General features: G+C 44.6%; 1 long non-coding RNA gene across 2 annotated transcripts in view; it reads right to left on the bottom strand.

The window, feature by feature from the left end:
• LOC142161491 (uncharacterized) overlaps positions 1-23,856 on the bottom strand; it is an 84,894-nt gene that overhangs the window by 20,449 nt on the left and 40,589 nt on the right. Inside the window, exon 4 of one of the 2 annotated variants that reach the window (XR_012693410.1) lies at positions 20,574-21,011. The exons of the other annotated variant lie outside the window; for it this stretch is intronic. This is a non-coding gene — a long non-coding RNA (uncharacterized LOC142161491). Of the gene's footprint in view, positions 1-20,573; positions 21,012-23,856 lie in introns of those variants that run through there. 2 annotated transcript variants of the gene reach the window in all.

Here is a 23,856-nt window from a genome sequence, read left to right as displayed (position 1 = left end):
GCGCACATATCTACCTTCAATGGGGCCACAGCCCCGGGTACTACAAAACCCTCCCCCTTTCTAGGCTAACAGAAGCAACCACAAGCCAACCCGCTTGGATGGTACTTGGACTTGAGACTAATAGTCCATTCCATTGAAAAAAGGTGGGTTAAGTGTGCCCGCTACCATAATGTGCCCTTACCACTGGCCATCGACTGTACTGAGATTTCTGGGCCATGCCCAGATCCATTAGAGCCGAGGCCCGCCACCACACCTACAAAAATTTCGCTACGCACTTATAAATATCCCTTATAAACAACAGCATGCCTTCATTATTCAAATGAACACCATCTGCCCGATAAAGACCCAGATTCTGAAAACGAATAAGCATATGCTCAATATGTACACCACGTAACGAAAAAGTGAAACGGGTTATCACCAAGCTTACTTTTTTCGTACCTCATCAGCCACCCTGCCATCCTTGAAGTAGCCTAGGCACTATATCAGACCAACATATAGTAAGGTCAGGCCAGGAAGCACGGACCCATGCCAACTCAGACCAAATTGAGAAAATCAGATCTAAAGATATGCCTGTCACTCACCGTGCCGTGAGTGCCTCTTCCCGGACATTTAGGAGCCGTGGCCGTCCTCCATCTTGAGGGTCTGCGCATGCGCAGCCCTTTCCTATACTTCTGTGTATGTTCCTTTAACTCAATTGGCAGATCAGGCAACACTCCCTATATTAAGCACCTGTGGTCAACACCACGTTGCCTGATCTTGGAGTCTCATTCCCTATGAGTCTCTGAAGGTGTTCCTGTATTCCTCGTGTTTTCAGCGCTGCTGATTCCTGTGGTTTCCAAACCACTTCTACCTCTGTGGTTTCCAAACCACTTCTACTACTGTGGTTCCCATACCACTTCTACCATCAACTATATCATCGTGACTGTTAGCTGATTCCTATCCGCTGCCTCCGTGCACTACAGTCTTCCAAACCACTTCAACGCTACTACTTATTGTTGTGACTGTTTGCTGATTCCTATCCGCTGCCTCCGTGCACTTCAGTCCTCTAATCCACTTCATCGCTATTATATTTCACTGTGACTGTTTGCTGGTTCCTACCCGCTGCCTCTGTGCACTCCAACCGTTACTTTACTTCCACTCACCTGTTCCTCATCAAGTCAGTGAGCTGATTCCTATCCGCTGCCTCCGTGCACTACAAGCCTTCAGCCTGCAACTCGCCTGTGTTCTTTATCGTGACTGTTAGCTGTTGTCTATCCGCTGCTTCCGTGCACTACAGCCTCCAGCCTACAACTCGCCTGTGTTCATCATCGGGATTGTTAGCTGATGTCTACCCACTGCTTCCGTGCACTACAGCCTCCAGCCTACAACTCGCCTGTGTTCATCATCGTGACAAGTTAGCTGATTCCTATCCGCTGCTCCTGTGCACTGCAGTCTCTTCTCAGCTCTTCTGTGTTTCCTCGAGACTGCTGCTCTCATTGCCATTTGCTACTCTCCGTGATCAACAGCTCCTGGTCTGCTCTGCTATCCCGTGTGCCATCGCTACTGACAACTATTGGTTGCTACTGGTTACCTCCGTGTACCGCAGAGTCCTGCTGCTGCTGACCGCGCTATCATCCATCTACTGCTGATCCGCTCTCCACGCCTTCACGTGTCCCGCAGGTCTACCCTCCTGTCTGCATTGGATTTATATTTCATCTACTACTCCTCTGCTGGATCATCTCCACTCTCCTGGGTTCTGCGTGAGTCCAGTTCCACGTGTTATTGATTCCTGTGGATTCGTGTCCCTGTTGGTCTACTTATCTGTGCGCTGCACCTACTGACCGCTGCCTCAGGTATCCTGGGACTTCTCATCCAGCCGGCCTCCTGCCGCTCAGGTATCCCTGCACTCCTATTTGACTACCTGCTTCTGAACCACGGTATGCATACTTCTCATTGACTGTGCTGGTGTATTGCATATCTTGCTGGACTGTGTTGGTTCTCCTCTGGAGTCTGCTATACGCTGAGTCTATTGCCATCATTGACTGTGTTAACTTGTGCTGGACTGTTTCAAGAGACTTCCTATATTTGCAGACCTGTTCAGTCATTTATATATATATTGTGCATGTTACTGTGGATCGTATATAAGGTGCCTGTGTATATCCTGTGTTGCAGTCTCTCCCCGTGCACCTCCTCACATATATATTCAGTGGTACAACTTGCTAGTAGCAGACCACTGATCCCTGTTTCCGGTATCACCTGTTCCAGTATCCTCTCACATAGCAGTGGTACAACTTGCTATCGCAGACCACTGACTCCCCGGATACCTCCACTTGGATTCCATTCCTTCACTCAGACAGCGGTACAACTTGCTATCCGCAGACCGCTGACTCTCATCACCTCCTCGTTTCTGTTGGACATTCCTCCTCACTATAGCAGTGGTACAACTTGCTATCGCAGACCACTGACTACCTACACGTGTCCTTGTCCTACAGTTCCTCGTGTACTATTACCTCCATATTACCAGTGCTGCTAGTCATAGACTTTCCTGAGCATCTCATCATCTGCTGTTTCCTGTTCCGTGATCACCCCGCTACCAGAGTACCCTGTTACCATCTACATTGCTCTGGTAAGCCTACCACCTGGTGATCCCTGGGTAAAGACTCCTAGTGCCCGTGACAGTAAGATCAGGCCATGACGGACCCAGATACGGAACCTACAGCCAAAGAGATGCTGCAGCATCTGGTCAGCCGTGTAGAGCAACAGGATGCCCGCCAACAGCTGTTACTTCAGTGTTATCAATCGTTAACCTCCCAAGGAACATCTGGACAGACAGTGACAGCTACTACTGAGGCTCCTGTGCTTTCCTCCGTTTCCCCAGTGCCATCCCAGGTGTCTACAGCTTCTACGCTTCACCTGCCTACTCCGTCAAAGTACGATGGGGACCCCAAAACTTGTAGGGGTTTCCTTAACCAATGTTCAGTCCATTTTGAGCTCCAACCTCAAAATTTTTCTACCCATCGTTCCAGAGTGGCCTATCTTATCTCTTTGTTTTCTGGACAAGCCCTGGCTTGGGCCTCCCCTCTGTGGGAAAGAAACGACCCAATATTGCAAGATAGTGCCAAATTCATTGCTACATTTCGAAGTGTGTTCGATGAACCAGGTCGTGTGACCTCCGCTGCTTCCAGCATCCTCCGTCTGCGACAAGGATCTCATACAGTAGGACAGTACGTCATTCAATTTAGGATCTTAGCCTCTGAACTTCAGTGGAACACTGAAGCTCTAGTTGCCGCTTTCTGGCAGGGGCTCTCCGATAAAATTAAAGATGCACTGACTACCCAGGAGCTTCCTTCGTCACTTGAAGATCTGATCTCTCTTTGCCATCGTGTTGATATGAGATTTCGTGAAAGAGAGGCTGAGAAAACAACTTCGGCTAAAACACCTCTTCGTTCTAACCCTCAATTTCGTCCAGTTTCACCCTCTGTGATTCCCATGGAGATAGGACGTTCCAAATTATCTTCAGAGGAGAGGAAACGAAGAGTAAAGAATAGACTCTGTATCTATTGTGCCGATTCCACTCATATGCTCAGCTCTTGCCCTAAGAGATCGGGAAATGCCAGGCCCTAACTAGTTCTGGAGAGGTGAAGTTAGGGTCCCTGGAGTCCTCTCCATCTTCCATGAAATCTAAAGTCTGTGCCTTTGACGTTACGATTTCCTGTGCTACCAAAACCTTTGAGTCACAGGCATTGATTGATTCCGGAGCAGCAGGAAATTTTATTTCCAAATCATTAGTAAATCAATGGTCTCTACCTGTGATTACCTTAAAAACACCCATTACCGTGACGGCTATAGATGGATCACGTCTCATCAACGGTCTCATCACTCAGAGTACGTCTCCAGTAACCCTTCAGATTGGTGCCCTGCATCATGAAGAAATATCGTTTTTAATCCTTCCTGTTACGACAAGTCCAATTGTCTTAGGCCTTCCATGGCTTCAGTGTCACTCTCCCCAGATTGACTGGCGCACCCCTCAAGTCACGTCTTGGGGGTCTGAATGTCACCATCGTTGCCTTTCCCAAGTCATTCCTCTCAAAATACAGCAATCTTCCATCTCATCTACCTCACCGGGACTCCCTCCTCAATATGCTTCATTTACCGATGTTTTTGATAAAGCTCAGTCTGAACGTCTTCCTCCTCATCGTTCTTGGGATTGTCCGATCGATCTTCTACCTGGCAAGACTCCACCCAGGGGCCGGGTCTATCCACTCTCGTTACCTGAAACTCAAGCTACATCTGAGTATATACAGGAGAACCTCCAGCGTGGGTTTATTCGACCTTCCACCTCTCCCGCTGGAGCTGGGTTCTTCTTCGTTAAAAAGAAGGATGGATCTTTACGCCCTTGCATAGATTTTCGTGGACTCAATGCCATTACTATCAAGAATCGGTACACCATTCCGCTGATCACTGAGCTATTCGATCGCATCAAGGGAGCCCGTATCTTTACTAAGTTGGATCTTCGTGGTGCCTACAATTTAATCAGAATTCGTTCCGGTGACGAATGGAAGACAGCGTTTAACACCAGAGACGGGCATTACGAATATCTGGTAATGCCTTTCGGGCTGTGTAATGCCCCCGCTGTTTTTCAAGGGTTCATTAATGAGATCTTCCGGGACTTATTATATGTATGTGTCGTCGTCTACCTGGACGACATATTGATCTTTTCACAGGACCTGCCTTCTCACCACCAACATGTGGCAGAAGTCCTTTCCAGGCTACGGAAAAATTCATTGTTCTGTAAATTAGAAAAATGTTCATTCGAATTACCCCAGATTCCATTCTTGGGGTATATAGTTTCCGGAGTTGGCCTGAAAATGGATCCCGACAAGGTGAATGCTGTACTACATTGGCCCCAGCCAACTACTCTTCGTGCCATCCAGCGTTTTTTAGGTTTTGCCAATTACTATAGACGCTTCATTCAAGACTTTTCTTCCATTGCATCTCCTATTGTGGCCTTGACTAGGAAGGGGGCTAATCCTAAGCAATGGTCACCTGAGGCTCTTCAAGCCTTCCAAATACTAAAAGAGTCCTTCTCTTCGGCTCCAATCCTTTGACAGCCTGATGTGACACTCCCCTTCTTCCTGGAAGTAGATGCCTCTAATGTGGGCTTAGGAGCTATTCTCTCCCAACGCTCGGAACAGCAAAAATTTCATCCTTGTGCCTTTTATTCTCGGGGTCTCCTGCCCGCAGAGAAGAATTATACTATCGGAGACAAGGAGTTACTGGCTATCAAAGCGGCATTAGAGGAATGGAGATACTTACTGGAAGGAGCTCGCCATCCGGTGACGATCTTCACAGATCATAAGAACTTGTCATATCTCCAGTCTGCCCAGTGCTTGAACCCTCGTCAAGCAAGATGGTCTCTTTTCTTTTCCCGTTTTGAATTAATAATAACCTTCAAACCAGCTGCCAAGAACAAAAAAGCTGACGCTTTATCTAGAGCTTTTATGACGTCCTCTGATATAGAAGAGGTTTCCAACCATACCATTCTAGACCCCAAATGTATCTCACTGGCTGCTTCATCCACCAAAACGCTACCATTTGGGAAGACCCTCGTGCCTCCTACTCTAAGGAGGAAAATCCTTTTGTGGTTCCATGCCTCTCGTTTTTCTGGGCACGCCGGTGAACACAAGACCTTTGAGATTCTCTCTCGAAGTTACTGGTGGCCTTCAATGAGGAGAGACGTCAAAGAGTTCATTGCTTCCTGTGAGCTATGTTCCCAGTTTAAATCCTCCCGCAGAACTCCAGCAGGGTTGCTGCGACCACTACCCATTCCGTCCAAACCGTGGACCCATATTAGTATGGATTTCGTTACTGACTTACCACCTAGTAAGAATCATAACACTATTTGGGTGGTGGTGGACAGATTTTCGAAGATGGCTCATTTCATTCCTCTGGCTGGTTTGCCTTCCTCATCCATTCTGGCTGAACATTTCATTAAAGAGATCTTCCGTATTCATGGATGTCCATCTGAGATTGTGTCGGATAGAGGAGTACAATTCGTTTCCAGATTCTGGCGAGCCCTTTGTAAAACCTTGGGCATACGATTAGCACTCTCATCTTCTTACCATCCGCAATCTAACGGACAAACTGAACGTGTCAATCAAGATCTTGAGACTTTTATAAGGATGTTCTCATCAGCCAATCAAGACAACTGGGTAGAGTTGCTCCCTTGGGCTGAATTCGCCCATAACAACATGTATCATGAGTCATCATCCAAAACTCCATTTTTTGTGGTCTACGGTCACCATCCGTCTTTTCCGGAATTTCCTGCCCTCCCGCCCACCCAAGTTCCTGCGGTGGAGATTGCTTGTCAGACCTTTAAAAATATCTGGTCTCAGGTCAAAACCTGTTTAAAGAAGACATCTATCAAATATAAATCTTTCGCAGATAAGAAGAGGCGGGCTATTCCACCACTAAAAATTGGAGATCGTGTCTGGTTATCTACTAAAAACATTCGTTTGAAGGTTCCATCTATGAAATTCGCCCCTCGTTTTATTGGTCCATATAGGATCATTCAAGTAATCAATCCAGTATGTGTGAAACTTCTTCTTCCTAAGAATCTTCGGATTTCCAATGCTTTCCATGTGTCTTTACTTAAACCTCTTATCATCAACCGTTTCTCAACTCCTCCCTCAGCTCCGCAGCCAGTTCAAGTTCATCAGGAGGAGGATTTCGAGATTACTGAGGTATTGGATGCAAAAATTTCGCGAGGAGTCCTCCGTTTCCTCGTTCATTGGAAGGGCTTTGGTCCTGAGGAGCGCTCTTGGATCAAAGCTGAAGATCTTAATGCTCCTGCCCTTTTGAAGAAGTTCTACTCCAAAAATCCGGACAAGCCCGGTTCCAGGCGTTCTGTGCCCACCTTTAAAAGGGGGGGTACTGTCACTCACCGTGCCGTGAGTGCCTCTTCCCGGACATTTAGGAGCCGTGGCCGTCCTCCATCTTGAGGGTCTGCGCATGCGCAGCCCTTTCCTATACTTCTGTGTATGTTCCTTTAACTCAATTGGCAGATCAGGCAACACTCCCTATATTAAGCACCTGTGGTCAACACCACGTTGCCTGATCTTGGAGTCTCATTCCCTATGAGTCTCTGAAGGTGTTCCTGTATTCCTCGTGTTTTCAGCGCTGCTGATTCCTGTGGTTTCCAAACCACTTCTACCTCTGTGGTTTCCAAACCACTTCTACTACTGTGGTTCCCATACCACTTCTACCATCAACTATATCATCGTGACTGTTAGCTGATTCCTATCCGCTGCCTCCGTGCACTACAGTCTTCCAAACCACTTCAACGCTACTACTTATTGTTGTGACTGTTTGCTGATTCCTATCCGCTGCCTCCGTGCACTTCAGTCCTCTAATCCACTTCATCGCTATTATATTTCACTGTGACTGTTTGCTGGTTCCTACCCGCTGCCTCTGTGCACTCCAACCGTTACTTTACTTCCACTCACCTGTTCCTCATCAAGTCAGTGGGCTGATTCCTATCCGCTGCCTCCGTGCACTACAAGCCTTCAGCCTGCAACTCGCCTGTGTTCTTTATCGTGACTGTTAGCTGTTGTCTATCCGCTGCTTCCGTGCACTACAGCCTCCAGCCTACAACTCGCCTGTGTTCATCATCGGGATTGTTAGCTGATGTCTACCCGCTGCTTCCGTGCACTACAGCCTCCAGCCTACAACTCGCCTGTGTTCATCATCGTGACAAGTTAGCTGATTCCTATCCGCTGCTCCTGTGCACTGCAGTCTCTTCTCAGCTCTTCTGTGTTTCCTCGAGACTGCTGCTCTCATTGCCATTTGCTACTCTCCGTGATCAACAGCTCCTGGTCTGCTCTGCTATCCCGTGTGCCATCGCTACTGACAACTATTGGTTGCTACTGGTTACCTCCGTGTACCGCAGAGTCCTGCTGCTGCTGACCGCGCTATCATCCATCTACTGCTGATCCGCTCTCCACGCCTTCACGTGTCCCGCAGGTCTACCCTCCTGTCTGCATTGGATTTATATTTCATCTACTACTCCTCTGCTGGATCATCTCCACTCTCCTGGGTTCTGCGTGAGTCCAGTTCCACGTGTTATTGATTCCTGTGGATTCGTGTCCCTGTTGGTCTACTTATCTGTGCGCTGCACCTACTGACCGCTGCCTCAGGTATCCTGGGACTTCTCATCCAGCCGGCCTCCTGCCGCTCAGGTATCCCTGCACTCCTATTTGACTACCTGCTTCTGAACCACGGTATGCATACTTCTCATTGACTGTGCTGGTGTATTGCATATCTTGCTGGACTGTGTTGGTTCTCCTCTGGAGTCTGCTATACGCTGAGTCTATTGCCATCATTGACTGTGTTAACTTGTGCTGGACTGTTTCAAGAGACTTCCTATATTTGCAGACCTGTTCAGTCATTTATATATATATTGTGCATGTTACTGTGGATCGTATATAAGGTGCCTGTGTATATCCTGTGTTGCAGTCTCTCCCCGTGCACCTCCTCACATATATATTCAGTGGTACAACTTGCTAGTAGCAGACCACTGATCCCTGTTTCCGGTATCACCTGTTCCAGTATCCTCTCACATAGCAGTGGTACAACTTGCTATCGCAGACCACTGACTCCCCGGATACCTCCACTTGGATTCCATTCCTTCACTCAGACAGCGGTACAACTTGCTATCCGCAGACCGCTGACTCTCATCACCTCCTCGTTTCTGTTGGACATTCCTCCTCACTATAGCAGTGGTACAACTTGCTATCGCAGACCACTGACTACCTACACGTGTCCTTGTCCTACAGTTCCTCGTGTACTATTACCTCCATATTACCAGTGCTGCTAGTCATAGACTTTCCTGAGCATCTCATCATCTGCTGTTTCCTGTTCCGTGATCACCCCGCTACCAGAGTACCCTGTTACCATCTACATTGCTCTGGTAAGCCTACCACCTGGTGATCCCTGGGTAAAGACTCCTAGTGCCCGTGACAATGCCTAAACCTAAATCATTTCCTCCAAGATGAACTACCAACACATGAGGCACCCCTCGTTTCGCAATCTTGCCTACCAGAAGCTTCCTAAAATCGGTCCACCTTAAACCTCTCTGACCAATCCACTGAACCACAACTGAACCCGGAATAGCAGATGTATCTCCTGCTGCCATATGTAATGCAGCCCAATGCACATTTGAATGTCCCAACACCCAGATCAGCCGCGGGGTCTTGTGTTCTGTAAGAGGCAGTGAAAAACAAATAGAAACATTAGCAGACATCATACATGAAGCACTTCCCACGACTAGAATGGAGCAGGAAAAAAAAAAAAAGAAAAAAAGAAAAGGGGGCCAGAATGACCCATAGACTTATGACGCACATCCATGCCCAGCGAGGCAAAAGAAGGAAACAAAGAGGGGAGCAGAAGCACAAGCGAAGGTAAAACCATAAAAACTCATGGTACCAAGTGCCAATCAGGCCCACTTTTTAGAGGAAAAAATGGACACATCCCTTTGCGTCCTGCTTTCAAAAACACGAGCAGCCAAACCCTGAACACCACCGCAGTTAGAGTCAGTTGAGAAGAAAAGTCAGGGAAAAAGAGAGGGTCGAACATAATGTTTATACACATCCATTTTCCACCTGCCTAGCTCCTTTATAGCAGGCCCTGACGCCCCAGCAACCGCAGCTGATGTGGCAGCCCCAATGCAGATTGATTGCGTGCCAAACTGAGAACCATCCATACCAACAGCCGCCAAGGTACGTTTAAACACCACCGAAAATTTATATCTAGTCAGCGGAGAACCATCGCCATGCACCAACTGAGGCTGAGTGGGAGCACCACACTCGGCCTCAGGGAAACAAATTGACTGATTATTACAATCGGGCATACAGAGAATTCCTCCCTCGGGACCATTGTAATCCAGCGAGCTAGCCCCATCTGATCCGATATAGATTTTCTCATCTTGCAACACACCGAATTTCCAGATATAATCACGTGCTGCCCCAGCATGCCTGTCAAGGGGGAGGACTTGGAGAAAGCAACTAGTTTGCTCACCCGCAGAGCGCCAAAGTATAGCATAACAAAGCAAAACAAAGCTACCTCATAGTTGTCGAGTGCCACTCTTGGGATAGCCGCCAACAGACTGCCTAAAAAAGAGTGACTAATGGGCCTCCTCTGATCTGGCTGTATCGGTTGCTCTCTTGCCCAACCCCTGAGTGTCCTGGAGATCAAGAAATTCCTTGTATAGTCGGTCTCCCCTAACCGCAAACAACATATCCCATGTCAAGGGCGGACTCGAAAGACTGGTAAGTAACCCTACATAATATCTCTGGGATCGCATTGTTCAACGAAGAGCCCTGGGGGAATGAGAGGTGCTAAATGAGTCGGAAGTTCTCAGCGACCTTCTAAGGAACTAGCTCTACCGGGGAGACAACCAAGTCCCGGTACGGTGGGTTCTGAAAAGGTCCGTTAATACGCCCGAGCACAACTTCCTTGCCCACCTTAGCTGCCAACACCTCTGGGAACAAACTGGTCAATTTCAAGTTCCCACCCCTCCCTGAATTAACTGGCCCCTCGATAGGTACCCGAAACCCATACAGAAAGCCCTCCCTCAAAAATTCCACCTCGCACTTGTGCGGATAGCGACTGAGCCATCGGCTCAGGCTAACCACATTAATAGGTGATCCTGCTTTCCTCAGCGCCAATACCGGGCTGACCGTCTGGTCACCCTCTTTTGCTTGTCACACGACTTTGCCAGGTGACCTCCCCCACATCTAAGGCACGCGTGAGTGAACTTGCACAATGACCTACGCGGGCAACTTTACCGGATGAAAATGTAACAGCGACCCCTGCTGAGAAAGGGCACACTGCCCCTCACTCGCACCAGTTGCCGCCACCACGTAGTGCCCGAAGCACTGCCCTCCCCAACCATCCTGAGATACCTTCAACCACGTTTCCAAGTCCCTATACCCCAGCATCAGGCTGGTGTGCCCATCATACTTCTCCCGAAACACCTCATCGTAAGCTAACCAAACCCGGGGCTGGAGGACACGTACATCTCGTGCACCATGTGCAGGTACTTCAACATGTCCATCCATTCCCCGGGGCGGGTCTCCAAGTAACAGGTGCCAAAAAAGTAGGCACCAGAAAGCCAGTTCTTATAGGACATATAACTCGCTTTGCTCCCCCCCCCCCCCGGGACATCGCAGCTACCACCATTTTCTTGCTTTGCTTGGACACAGCAAACATATCCACATAACGCCCCCTATCAATCCTGTTCCGAACTGACCCCGGACTCCATGGCATGCTCGCCCTGGAGTGGAACAAAATGCTTACACAAAGCGCTTAACTAGCCGCTGAGAGCTGCTCTGCGAGTCAAAAATACCATGCTAGAACTCCCACTAACTAACAAAGGTTGCTCCTCCAAAACATCATACATGTTCATCTCACCTTGAAGCACAGAAGCGTCTTCAGAGCCGCCCCACTGACCTTCCATCTCCACCTCAGGTCAGCCGCTCACGAGTCACCGACCTGGAAGTTCGACTTCCATCGAGAGTCCCGCCATCTGCTGGAAGAGACGTGTTACTGAAGGAAGCCGAGACACAGAACCAATCGTCAAAGACCAACGACCATGACCAGCCTCCACCGGCAAAGACCGAGCTGTCCTATCCACACTCTCACCCTGTCTGCCGGACACTACACTACGATGAGCTGACCTACTCCTGCACCGGGACCTACGTGACACAGCATGACGGGACCTGCTGACTACCAAGCCCCGTGCAGCGTGTTGACTATGGTGTGAGGTATAACCCTGGGCCCTGGTATGATACTGAGACTACGCAGCATCCTGACCCCTCACCCAAGCCATGAGGCCTGACCCGGGACACATTCGTCACTTCCGAATGGGCGGTGAGACCTATGGGGAATGACGTAGCCCTCCACCGCAGGCTGCGACGGAGGGTACGATGAACATCCACTCACCCTCCTGGAGAGAGAGCGGGGTGCTCTGCCGGCTGCCACCCAGGACCCAGAACAAGAGGGAGGGGGAGAGGAAGACCCGGGCGTAGGATCCATGTGTGAATGGAGAGGGGGAGAAAAGCAGGAAAGAAGGTGAAGAAGGGGTAAACGGAGGAAACAAATGGACATGGAGGAGAGGAGAGGGAAACAAAACCAAGAGAGAGAAGGAGGCTAAACGAGAAACAAATGAAACTACGGGGGGGGGGGGGGGGGACTAGAAAAAACACACAAAAGCTGGGGAGGGAGAGAAAAAGACAATATAAAGTACGATGCAGAAAGAAAATAGGAAAGGGGGAAAATGAACAGAAGCAACTACAGGCAAAAGAGAGAGAAGGAAAGAGAGAAAGCTAATGAAAAAATTATGCTCGAGGACAGCAGGGGGGGAGAGAGAAGAGATACTTATCCATCCAATGCACAAGAGACTGCTTTTACTCCGCCCATCGCAAATATAACTTCCCTAATCCCTCCCTGTGACTCAGATGGGCTAACTTCCACCGACAAAACTATTAACCCTCAGAGTACCAACCACAATAGTCCAATAACAGCCTTAGCTTTTAAAATCCTTCGAGCTTAAGTTCAGCCCTCAGTTTCTATTATTCACTAAAAGTTATAGTAAATATGTTGAGGTTATATCTGATCATTCATTGCTGCTTATCTGTCAGTTACAATTATCTTAATATATGACAGATTTCTAAAGAATTTCCTCCCTAAACCCGCACATTTAGTATATACATAAGAGGTCACATGATAATTTTCCACCCCAGTAATATTATACTCTATCTTGGCTATCTGCAGTGACCAAATAGCATTGGGATCTGATATCCCCGTATTAAACAGAAGTTAGAATCAAGTCTATCTCTCTTTGTTGATAATTAGTATGGATGATGACCATCTATCTTATCCTAAAGGGCGTCACTGTCATACACCCTATATTGCTAAATATCACCTTTCTGATGTTGTTACTTTATAATGGTCAGTAACCTGTAGATACTAACAGTTTCACTCAACTAGTGCTGCTCAATTATAAATCTATATAATGTCTATTGCAAGTCAGTATATCTAAATAAGTAATGTGGTTATCGGGAAGTTCTTACTGAACCCACTTCCTGGTTGTGACGTCACTCATGACATCAGTTACCCAATGTACATTTCACTTGTTATAGCTTTGTTAAGGGAATACTGTCGCATCAGTAAATAAATGGTAATTTAATGAGAATTTGTTTTTCCACATGTCTTAACAATGCATGTTGCATACAATTGCATACAGGAACACATAAATAACATATGGAGCATGAAAAATAGGTTGGTTCTTGCTTCTCTATTTCCATTTGCTTGACATTTTGACAGAACACCAAGTGACAGATGTAGAGACAAAATCCTAAATTTGAACACGCCCAGAAAGGCGTCACTGTTAGAGGAACCATCTGCAGTCTGTTGGCCAATTGGTCGTGAGTACATATGCACTGCAAGATTTGAGATGAACAAAATTTTTATTCCAGTTTAAAAATCAAATGAAATGATATTATATGCTTTGAAACTATTCTTGTTCATCGTTGGAGCGTACACACTAATGCTATACTGGGTGATTTGCCCGATAATCAGCTGAAAACACTGTGGTGTGTACCCAACCCTACAATACATCTGTTCAGACATTGTCAACCTTGACCCTTTACAGCTATTTCTGTCTCATTTTTCTGCAGTATAGAACATTGTGGCCTGAAGTGGCCATATACTGGCCAAGGCCACTGTTACCTCTGCCGCCAGCAGAGTTAAAGGTTAAAGAGCTGGATAACCTCCTACCAGGTTATGTGCTTGAAAATGTATAAAAAAAATCCCTGCCTCACCATGTATTATAGCATACCTTCTGTACTTCTGTATGATCCCTAGTACCTCGAACTACAGTCATGGCCTAAAGTTTTGAGAAGTATTGGTTTTCACAAAGTTTGCTGCTTCAGTGTTTTTAGACCATTTTGTCAGATGTTGCTATTGTATACTGAAGTAAAATTACAAGCATTTCATAAGTGTCAAAGGCTTTAATTGACTTAATAAGTTAATGACTTATTAAGTTATCGCAAAGAGTCAATATTTGCAGTGCTCACCCTTCTTTATGAATTCCTCTGCAATTCGCCCTGGCATGCTGTCAATCAGCTTCTGGACCACATACTGACTGATGGCCGCCCATTCTTGCCTACTCAATGCTTGGAGTTTGTCAGAATTTGAGGGTTTTTGAGGATGGGCCACAAGTTCTCAGTGGGATTAAGGTCTGGGGAAATTGCCACCATAAAAACTGAGACAGCAGACTTTGCAAAACATAATAATATTGTGTCATTCTTAAAACCTTTGGCCATGACTGTAGTGTGTAAAATTCCTTGTCAGGGCCCTTGAGCAATAAACATTGCTGCTTGGAAATTCTGCCTGATGCCTATTGCCTGCTGTATACTATGACCAGCAGATAAAAGATTACACTCTAATTCATTCCCCGGCTGTCCAGTGTTGAACCCAGCATCTTTGTGTCAACACTCTGCCTGCTAACAAGCAGTCCTGATCCATAGTAAGCAGCCAGGAGGTATCAGCAACCCACAGCAAAGAGGCGCAGTAGCAGCTGTCCCAGCTACCCAGAAGCAAGTGGTTCTTGGTGCCGTAAAGGAGCCTAGTGTTGACAGTGAAATACTCTTACAACTAGTGCGCAGTTGGTAGTCGCATTAGGAGAGTGTTTGGTGGCAAGGTGACACCAGTAGGAGTAGTAAGTAGCAATCAGTTACTGATGGTGAGAAAGAAAGCCAGATAAACTATGTAAGCAGAACATCCCTTCATCCTTTTCACCAATAGGCTGGGTGGCAAAGTAAGCCCACCCAGTCACATGTGAAACAAGCTTATTTTTTAAAGATGACATAGACAAATTGCATATATTGTAATGCACTTGATTTCCTATGTACTTTAAAGAGAGCTTTAATCAAATCTAGGTAGAGAATTAAGGGTGTGTTAATCATTAAATTTAGAGTCATGCAATTTAGCAACATGATATCAAGCATTATTGATATATGATAGTTTTATCAACTACACCCTTTTCTTTCTAATAGTAAGTAAATGTTCATTAGGAGCATAATTAAGTGCAGAGCAAAGTTTAAGCAGTAAATGATGTGCACCTTATAAGCACATAACCTAAAAAAACCTGGGTAGATTCTTTAGGCCACCAATTGCAATATAGCCCAATTTGTAAAATTGAGCTATATAATTGGGCTGCTGCGGTTAACATTTTTTTGGATACACAAGAAATTCCGATTTGTCATTTTTATTTGGTGTTTATTTATTTGCTGGACAGAATAGAAAGATTGCCTATGCTGAACAATGCCACTATCGAGGCCGGCTAGACCCAACAGTCACCATTATTTATCATGGCTGTACTTGGTCAACTGAAACACCTATCTGTCCTGCAATTTTTTGGGCAATGGGAAATTGATTATTGTTGGCTGTGTAGTAGGTCTCTCTCTATTTACTTTCCTCAGCATGTTGAAACAAGTTCTTGTGGCTTTAGAGATTATAGGGCATAAACTGATGTTTTTTTCCCTTAGAACGAGGTTTCATTTTCCAGAATGATGGAGGAGTTTGCAACAATACATGGTTTTCCTTCTTTGTTGTGGGTGGAACAGATTCCACTCATATTACAACCTTACCACAACATGAATACTGAAATAAAAAAAAGTTTGCTCCCATCTATATACATGTATTCGGATCTTTTAAATGTTATGTTAAGCTAAATGTATAAAATGCGATATGCGTTTGCATGGAGGCCGTGGTGGAAGGATACAAGAGCTCCAGACTCCAATATTTAAAAATAATATGCAGCACATTACTCATCTCCACCTGACCTAACAACCTACTCTCCTTGTAGTGTGGGATCCCATCACTCATTGAAATCAGGTGACTGATCCATTTTTAGTGGATCTGTTTGGAGGCCTTGTGTCACATCAGCCCCCCAATCCCTCTGTTCAGATGCTGTTGCAATTGGAGGTGGATAATCACCATAAGCCTTAAGACCCAAATCCCGTACCCCCAAAGCCACGCGGAAAAAATGACACCAGTGCCATTTTTACAAGATTCATATGATTTTCAGAATTGTGTATCTAAGATCAATCAAAATGATTATGAACTTCAATTTACAGCTAAATTGGCTAATAATAAAATTGAATTTCTCGACTTAGTCCTGGATACAAAAAAAATTGATACTAGGGGTAGAATTAACACCTACACCCACATTAAGGAGGCTGATACCAATAGCTATTTAAATGATTCAAGATGCTACTATAAAAAGTGAAAAGATAATATCCCTATCTCACAATTTTATCATCATTATCATTTATTTATATAAATTAATTTATAGAGCAACACCAATTACATACACACACACGTGTCAATTTGATAGCAGACTATTAACAGTTTTGGAGTGTGGGAGGAAACCCAAGCAAACGCGGGGAGAACATACAAACTCCCCACATATAAGGCCTTGGTCGGTAAGTGCTAACCATTAAATCACCGTGCTGCCCTTTTATAAGAATAAGGAGAAATTGTGAGAGTGTAGAGGTATTTGAAGAACAATAGCATATATTCATGACCAGGTGTAATGAACATGGCTACCCAAAGACGATCAACAGTCTGCAGAAAGTAAAGCATTTAGGCAGACTTGTACTTTAGAAATATAAGACAAAAGATTGTAAGCTTGCGAGCAGGGCCTTCTCACCTCTTTGTCTGTTTTACCCAGTTTGTTTATTAGTTTATTATGTTTGTCCCCAATTGTAAAGCGCTACGGAATATGTTGGCGCTATATAAATAAATGATGATGATGATGATGATGATGATGAAAGGAGAGACAGAGATCTAACGATAAGTTTGAATGTTCATTTACTGACCCAATATTGTTTTCCTGTTTGACAAAAGGTATGAATTACTTTACTTTTAAACATTACATTAGTAAGAATTACACTACTATTAAAAAATTCAAAGCTCATCTAAGTAGACTAAAAGTTAGGGATTCCTAAGGATATGCAACCTCATATTAGATTCCTCATGAAGCCTTCCGTGTATGGTGATAGGACTGGATCACCAACAAGGTTGAAGTAGGAAGAATTAGAGAAGTAACCATTGAAATATAAAATGATTTCACACTCAGAATTCCACTTTGGTATTACTTAGCATCTGATAACATTGTCGGAATTGACAAAAAAAAACATTTATTGGATGGATTCTAGGCATAACAAGCTGCATTGTATTGAGAGGGCCTAGAAGACCTATGGAATGTGTCATTGAATGTGAATTGCTGAAATGTGTTCGACAATTCCAGGGGCTATAATTACTACACTGCGGGTTTGAAAAAGTGGAGATGTTGCCTATAGCAACTAATCAGATTTTAGTTATCATTTATTTAGTACATTCTACAAAATCATAGCTAGAATATGATTGGTTGATATAGGCAACATCTCCACTTTTTCAAACCCGCAGTTTAGTAAATATACTCCCAGGTGTGCAATGATGTCATCGGGTACACATGTCCACACACACACACACATGCCTTTAAAAGCTGTAGCTCTCCCTTTATCTTTCCCTCACTACCACAAGAGAGACACAATCTTCCATAAGCTTTTACAGTCAAGCAGTACTCACCAGCAGAGCAGGAGACACACTCCTTTCAAAAAGCAACTGAGAAAAGGGGTGCATTAAAGACACAGGTACATACAAGATAGATACATAAGCTAGATCCACAGCACACACATAAAGACATGAAACAGTAACATTGCAGCAATAGCACACGCACACAAAGAGCACACACAAGGAACAGTAGCAACATTAAAGTAAGAGACCTGACACAATTAAGATATAAATAGAAGTGGTCTGATTCATTAAGCAATGTGAATCTCGATATGTGCCATATTTTGCTTAAAATTGCTCTGTGCCTGCTCAGAAACTGACTGTATACCAGTAACCACAAGTGCATCAAATTAATCTTGAAATACAAAGCCTACGATTTCAGGGGCAGAACGGGAAAAGTAAGTGGCTTATGCACATTGGCATACAATAAAGCTGTGCCAATTTTGAGCGCATGCCTATCTGTCCGATTCAAGCTCTGCGCATCTCTGAAGTTCATGATTTTTAGCATTATCTCTTGCACCAGCTACAGGGCAGGTGTTAGTGTCGATTGATAGTGATGACGGTTGAATATGCACACAAGAACATGTATCTGCAATTAAAAGCAACTGTAAAAATGCATTTTATGTATAGTAGGCATTAATAACATCCTGATATATGCATTTCATGTAAAAAAAATACACTTATATTTATATTTTTCTGGTGTTCTGATGTGACTTTATATATATACATATGCATTTTGCGTATCCTGCAGTGTGTTATGTCTGCATACGGCAAAGCATACTGTTATGCACGTTTTGTCGCTATCCAATAACGATGGTCGAATCCCGATGTGTGTTTCCAAAGCACAAAGTAAATTATTAGCCAAAAGTAGCAGAATAATTAATGCAAAATAAAACAAGTACAGCCGTTACTTATCGCAGGGGCTCTGGATCCAGTGAACAGTCATTCAGGTCTGAAGGCTGTGGTCAAGAAGACTGGTCACTAAGCCCAGAGCCCCTGCTTATATACAGTCAGTGAATACAGTAAAACAATGCAGATGATGTGTCTTGCTTCTATTGGTCCAGGCTTTAGGAAGGTCCAGTGTACTGCAGGTCATAGGCCAGTTCAAACCAAAATATCTAAAGGTTCCAAAGGTGGGGGTCAACTCTCCAGGGGATGTGCTCTGACTTTCCCGCCAAGAATCCAGTTTCAACTAGTCTATTAGCATTTTACAGTCTGTATCACTTTAAACATTTATTCCTAACATCGCTAACTAGAGTATGCAATGTGCGATCTCTTCGGCGAATGAACCGTACAACTGCTGATGAATAGAGGATTAAAATGATACCAAACATGACATAGTTCCTGCAATTGGAACCTTTGGTTTCACTAACATGTATATAACTTATAATACTAAACATAAATATTACTATATTTCGACATAAATAACTATGTGTTGCAATTACAATTAATGTGTACTAATTACAAATGTGTGTGTTCGTGTGAATGTGAGTAAAAGTGTAAAACCTGTTATTGCCACGTGTTGTGGCTGGATACGCCCTTCCACGCCGTAGCGTGCTCTATGTATAATTTCAGACAAAGACAACCAAGTTTGCTCGATATTAATTGAAATGACTCTATCCAATTTGCTGACTTCGACAGCTCCACCCTTTGATAGTGTAATAAACAATCACCCAATCACATTCTCGAGGTAAGGATTGTACTGTACCTCTTCACAGACCATGATCTCAGTATCCCTCACCACCATTTCAGTCTTGTTCTCAGTGTTTACCTCACTAGACTGCTTTCCACACTTCAACACAGTAGGAACACATTTGACACACAAGCCAATTACTAAGATGACACCAAGTATAAGCAGAAAGAGCTTACCTACGCTAGCAACCATTTCCTGTACCCACTCCCCTAGACCGGAGAGCCATTTTACAGGGTTCAACCATGAGAACCAACCTGCCAACTTTTCCCCGACATCATACAATGAAGAATTATGGTTCCTTCGAAATTCCCATTTTAGTTGCAGAATTTAATTTATCTTATGGTCTATTACTTCTTTGGGGTCCTCCGTATTATTGGTGATGTACGTGCAACATTTGACACTGAATTTGGTGGACAACGTCACACAATATCCACCAGTAATAGATGTAAGATAATTTAATACCAGTCTATGTTGCACCAACTCCTTCTTATACGCTTGTAGCTCCCTTCCCGTATACCTGAAAGTGTCATCATACATCTTGGTGATATTGTCTATCAATTTAGCTACATCTTGAATATACTTAAAATGTAAAGTTCCCTGAGCCGTCCTGGTGAGATCTAAAGCAACCATAACTTGAAAGCCAGAGGTTTCACTAATCAATTTTGTAGCTATGGGTTCTTCACCAGGAATCATAAACTACTCCTAACCCTACAGCTACCTATAGAGATTTCCCCAATGGATACTTTCTTATGTTTGGTTACACGTCCTAATTTATGGCACCCATCAACATTTCTGCCTATTGGTAACCTTGTACGTCTCCCTCCAAAATGAGTGTGGTGAGCCATTGTCTGATCTGATAGGTCAGCTTCCCAATTCTCCATTTGTTTTGCATGTGAGATATTTAGACACAGTAAAGATCTGTCAAAGGAGTGTTATCGTAGTTCCCTTCTATGAACCTCCCTCCCCTTAATTCGAGGACCTCTGAGATGTTTAGTGGGAACGGCACTAGTTCTATGTTATGCTGTCCCTGAGGCACATGAGAACACACCCAGCATTCAGTTTGGTTCAGAACCTTACCCACTAAGGAGTGATAATCCTCCAGAGGATACCTGCCCATGTCCAGATTACTAGCTGGATGCATTTCTCTTCAACTAGGGAGTCACAGTACAATATTCATCAGACAATAGCCTCTCACACTGTCTTCGAGTTTCAGAGCTAGCAGACCTTTTCATAACCCTTGGACCAAGCTTGGCAATGGGCTGCTCTGTGTATTCTAATAACTTTTCCTCGAAATCCATCTCATCAGTATCACTACCAGATTCTGCCTCTGTCCTACATTCTCCTTCACAAAAATAGGGTGTCCTAAAAAAAATGAAAGCAAGAAAAATCCTGGAACAGAAGAAAAACAAAAATCGCCACTCCATTCCTGGGCAACCTCATTGGCTCAGGTGTCTTGACTGCAGGATTTAGGTTTCCCGGAAGAGGCTTATGAGTGACAGATCGGTGTTGTCTGTCTCAGCTTTATCTCACACTTTCTCTGGGTTACTGACTTTCCTGCAGTGGGTGGAATGGACCTAAGTGTCTCTTTCTGAAACCTTCAGTGATGTGGTGATGGTCAGCAGCACTTGGTACGGGTCTTCCCAACGGTCTGTTAAAGAACCTGAGTGTAAGAAATTGTGGATCATTACATATTCCCCAGGTTCAACATCATGACAGTTCATTTCTGGCATACCAGGTGACAGCATTTTTAGTTTTTGTTGTTGTTGTTTTAGCTGTCTGCTAATTTTTATAAGAAATTGCACAGTCACTTCATTATTACACTTCAAGTCGTCTTATGTACTTACGATCAAATGAGGTTGTCAGCCGAACAGTATCTGAATAGGGGACAGATTAAGAGGAGGTCTGGGAGTGGTTCGGATGCTATGGAGGACTAGTGGCAAAGCTTCAGGCCACGCTAACCCAGTTTCACACTACCAGTACCTCTGGCTTGTGATCGGTAAGGGGTGTGGAGTCTGCTACTGATTCCCATGAGCTTACACATGATCTGGAAGATATCACCAGTAAAGTGGGTACCCCTATCACTTTCTATGATTCTAGGGATACCGTATCTACACACAAACTCCTGAACAATTTTTCTTTGCAGTGAACACAGCAGTATTAGTGGCTGCCCGATATGCTTCTACCCAACTGGAAAACACATCAATACATACTAACACATATTTGAAATTCCTACAAGGTGGTAATTGGATATAGTCAATTTGTATTACCTGAAAAGGTCCATTTGTAGGAGGGATATGGGATGGCTCAGTTGGTATAGCTTTCCCAATGTTTTTCCTCAAACAAGTAAGACATGACATTGTCTTCTTACCGGCCTGAGAAGAAAAACCCGGTGCACACCAGTATGCTCTCACTAGTTTGCACATACCTTCCTTACCCACATGAGTCAGACATGTGCTGCCTCAGACATGCTTGGGTAGTATGCTCTGGGAGCCACAGGCCTACCTTGTCCATCTCTCCAGAGTTCCTCGGACTTTTGACCACATCCCTTCACCTTCCAGACCGCCTTTTCCTGTAGGGAACACAAATCTTGCATTTCAATTAATCTCTGCGTGTCTAATGTCTGAAAAACCATCATAGTCTCGGTCGATACAGTTATAGGTTGCCCTGCTGCCCATTTAGCAGCTTCGTCCGCCCTGTTGTTGCCCAATGACATCGGGTATTCTTCAGAAGTATGGGCTTTACATTTTATGATGTCTACTGTCTTGGGTAACTGTATCGCTGTCAACAGTCCTTTTATGTGTTGTGAGTGTGCCACTGGCGTGCCTGCTGCTGTCGTAAAGTTTCTAAGACGCCAAAGGGCCCCGAAGTCGTGCACTACCCCGAAGGCGTACCTAGAGTCAGTATATATATTAGCTGACTAACCCTTTTGCCAACTCACAAGCTCTCCTTAATGCTACTAGTTCGGCCACTTGGGCTGAGTGAGGTGGGTCCAGCTTCTACAACATCCTGATAGTCTACAACAGCATAACCAGTACCTAGTTCTCCCGTCTCTGTCTGTCTATGACAACTTCCGCCTGTATAAAACGTAAAATCTACATTTTCTAAGGGGGTGTCACATATGTCGGGCCTTGCAGTAAAGGTCTGGTTCAGATATTCCATACAATTATGCGTATCAGTATTCTTGCAAAACTCACCACCAACCAGGGTCTCCTCACCTCCCACCCTTTGTGTCTCTTGAGACACATATGGAAGGTATGTAGCTGGATTTAAAGTGCTACATCGTTTGATGGTGATGTTTGAGGGTGCCATCAGAGCTAGTTCCCATTTTGTGAACCTAGCTTCAGAGACATGTCTGGTTTGGGCTGTATTCAACAGAGCTGATACTGCATGAGGTATATAAACAGTTGAATCAAGTCCTAATACTATGTCCTCACTCTTATTTACCAGAAGAGCAGTCTCTGCTACACTTCTTAGACATGTTGGGAGTGATCTTGCCACAGTGTCCAATTGTGCGCTGTAGTAAGCTACCGGTCTGTTAGCGTCACCATGTTTCTGAGTGAGGACACCTGCTGCACAACCATCAGGTTCAGTAAAGTATAGCTCAAATGGCTTTTCGTAATCAGGTATTCCCCATGCAGGTGTTCTAGTCAGACTATCTTTAAGGTTAAAGAACGCTTGCTCTGATTCCTCTATGTGTACGACACGTTCTGGCTTTGAGGAAGAGACTAGCTCCTGCAATGGTAATGCCAGAATAGAAAAACCTGGGATCCAGGATCTACAGTATCCACACATCCCCAAGAAGGTACGGATTTGCTTCTGGCTCTGCGGCAGAGTCATGTGTTGTATTGCCTCAATTCTGTCCGTTGTCAAGTGTCTTAGCCCCTGGGTGAAACAGTGTCCTAAGTATTTAACCTTAGCCTGACATGGCTGTAACTTGTCCTTTGCAACCTTGTGCCCTGTTTGTGAGAGATGAAGTAACAACAACTTCCATAGGTACAAGGAATGTAATAAAACATGCAAAAAGGAAATTAGATTGGCTAAATTAGAAAATGAAAGGCACGTTGCAAAAGAAAGTAAGACAAACCCCAAAAAGTTTTTTAAGTATATAAATGGCAAAAGGATTAAAAAAGATAATATAGGACCCTTAAGAAGTGAGATGGGTGAATTGATAAATGATACTAAGGAAAAAGCAGAGATATTAAACACGTTCTTTTCTTCAGTATTTACCAGAGAGGAACAAATGGCAGGAGTAATACATAAAAATGGAAATGAAACCATGCCATTAATTAATACTTGGTTGTTAGAGGAAGAAGTCCAAAGGCGACTGAAGAATATTAAGATAAATAAAGCTCCAGGTCCAGATGGCATACACCCAAGGGTCCTTATGGAGTTAAACTCGGAAATAGCTAGACCGCTATTCTTAATTTTCAGAGATTCAATCTCATCAGGCTCATGGCCGGATTAAGGGGGGGGCACAGGGGGCACGTGCCCCGGGCCCCCCTCTC

Source organism: Mixophyes fleayi, chromosome 6, assembly GCF_038048845.1.
Source record: "Mixophyes fleayi isolate aMixFle1 chromosome 6, aMixFle1.hap1, whole genome shotgun sequence".
Classification (NCBI taxonomy): Eukaryota; Metazoa; Chordata; class Amphibia; order Anura; family Limnodynastidae; genus Mixophyes; species Mixophyes fleayi.
The sequence above is the reverse complement of the archived record's forward strand: the minus strand, read 5'-3'. Positions and strand labels throughout refer to the sequence as shown.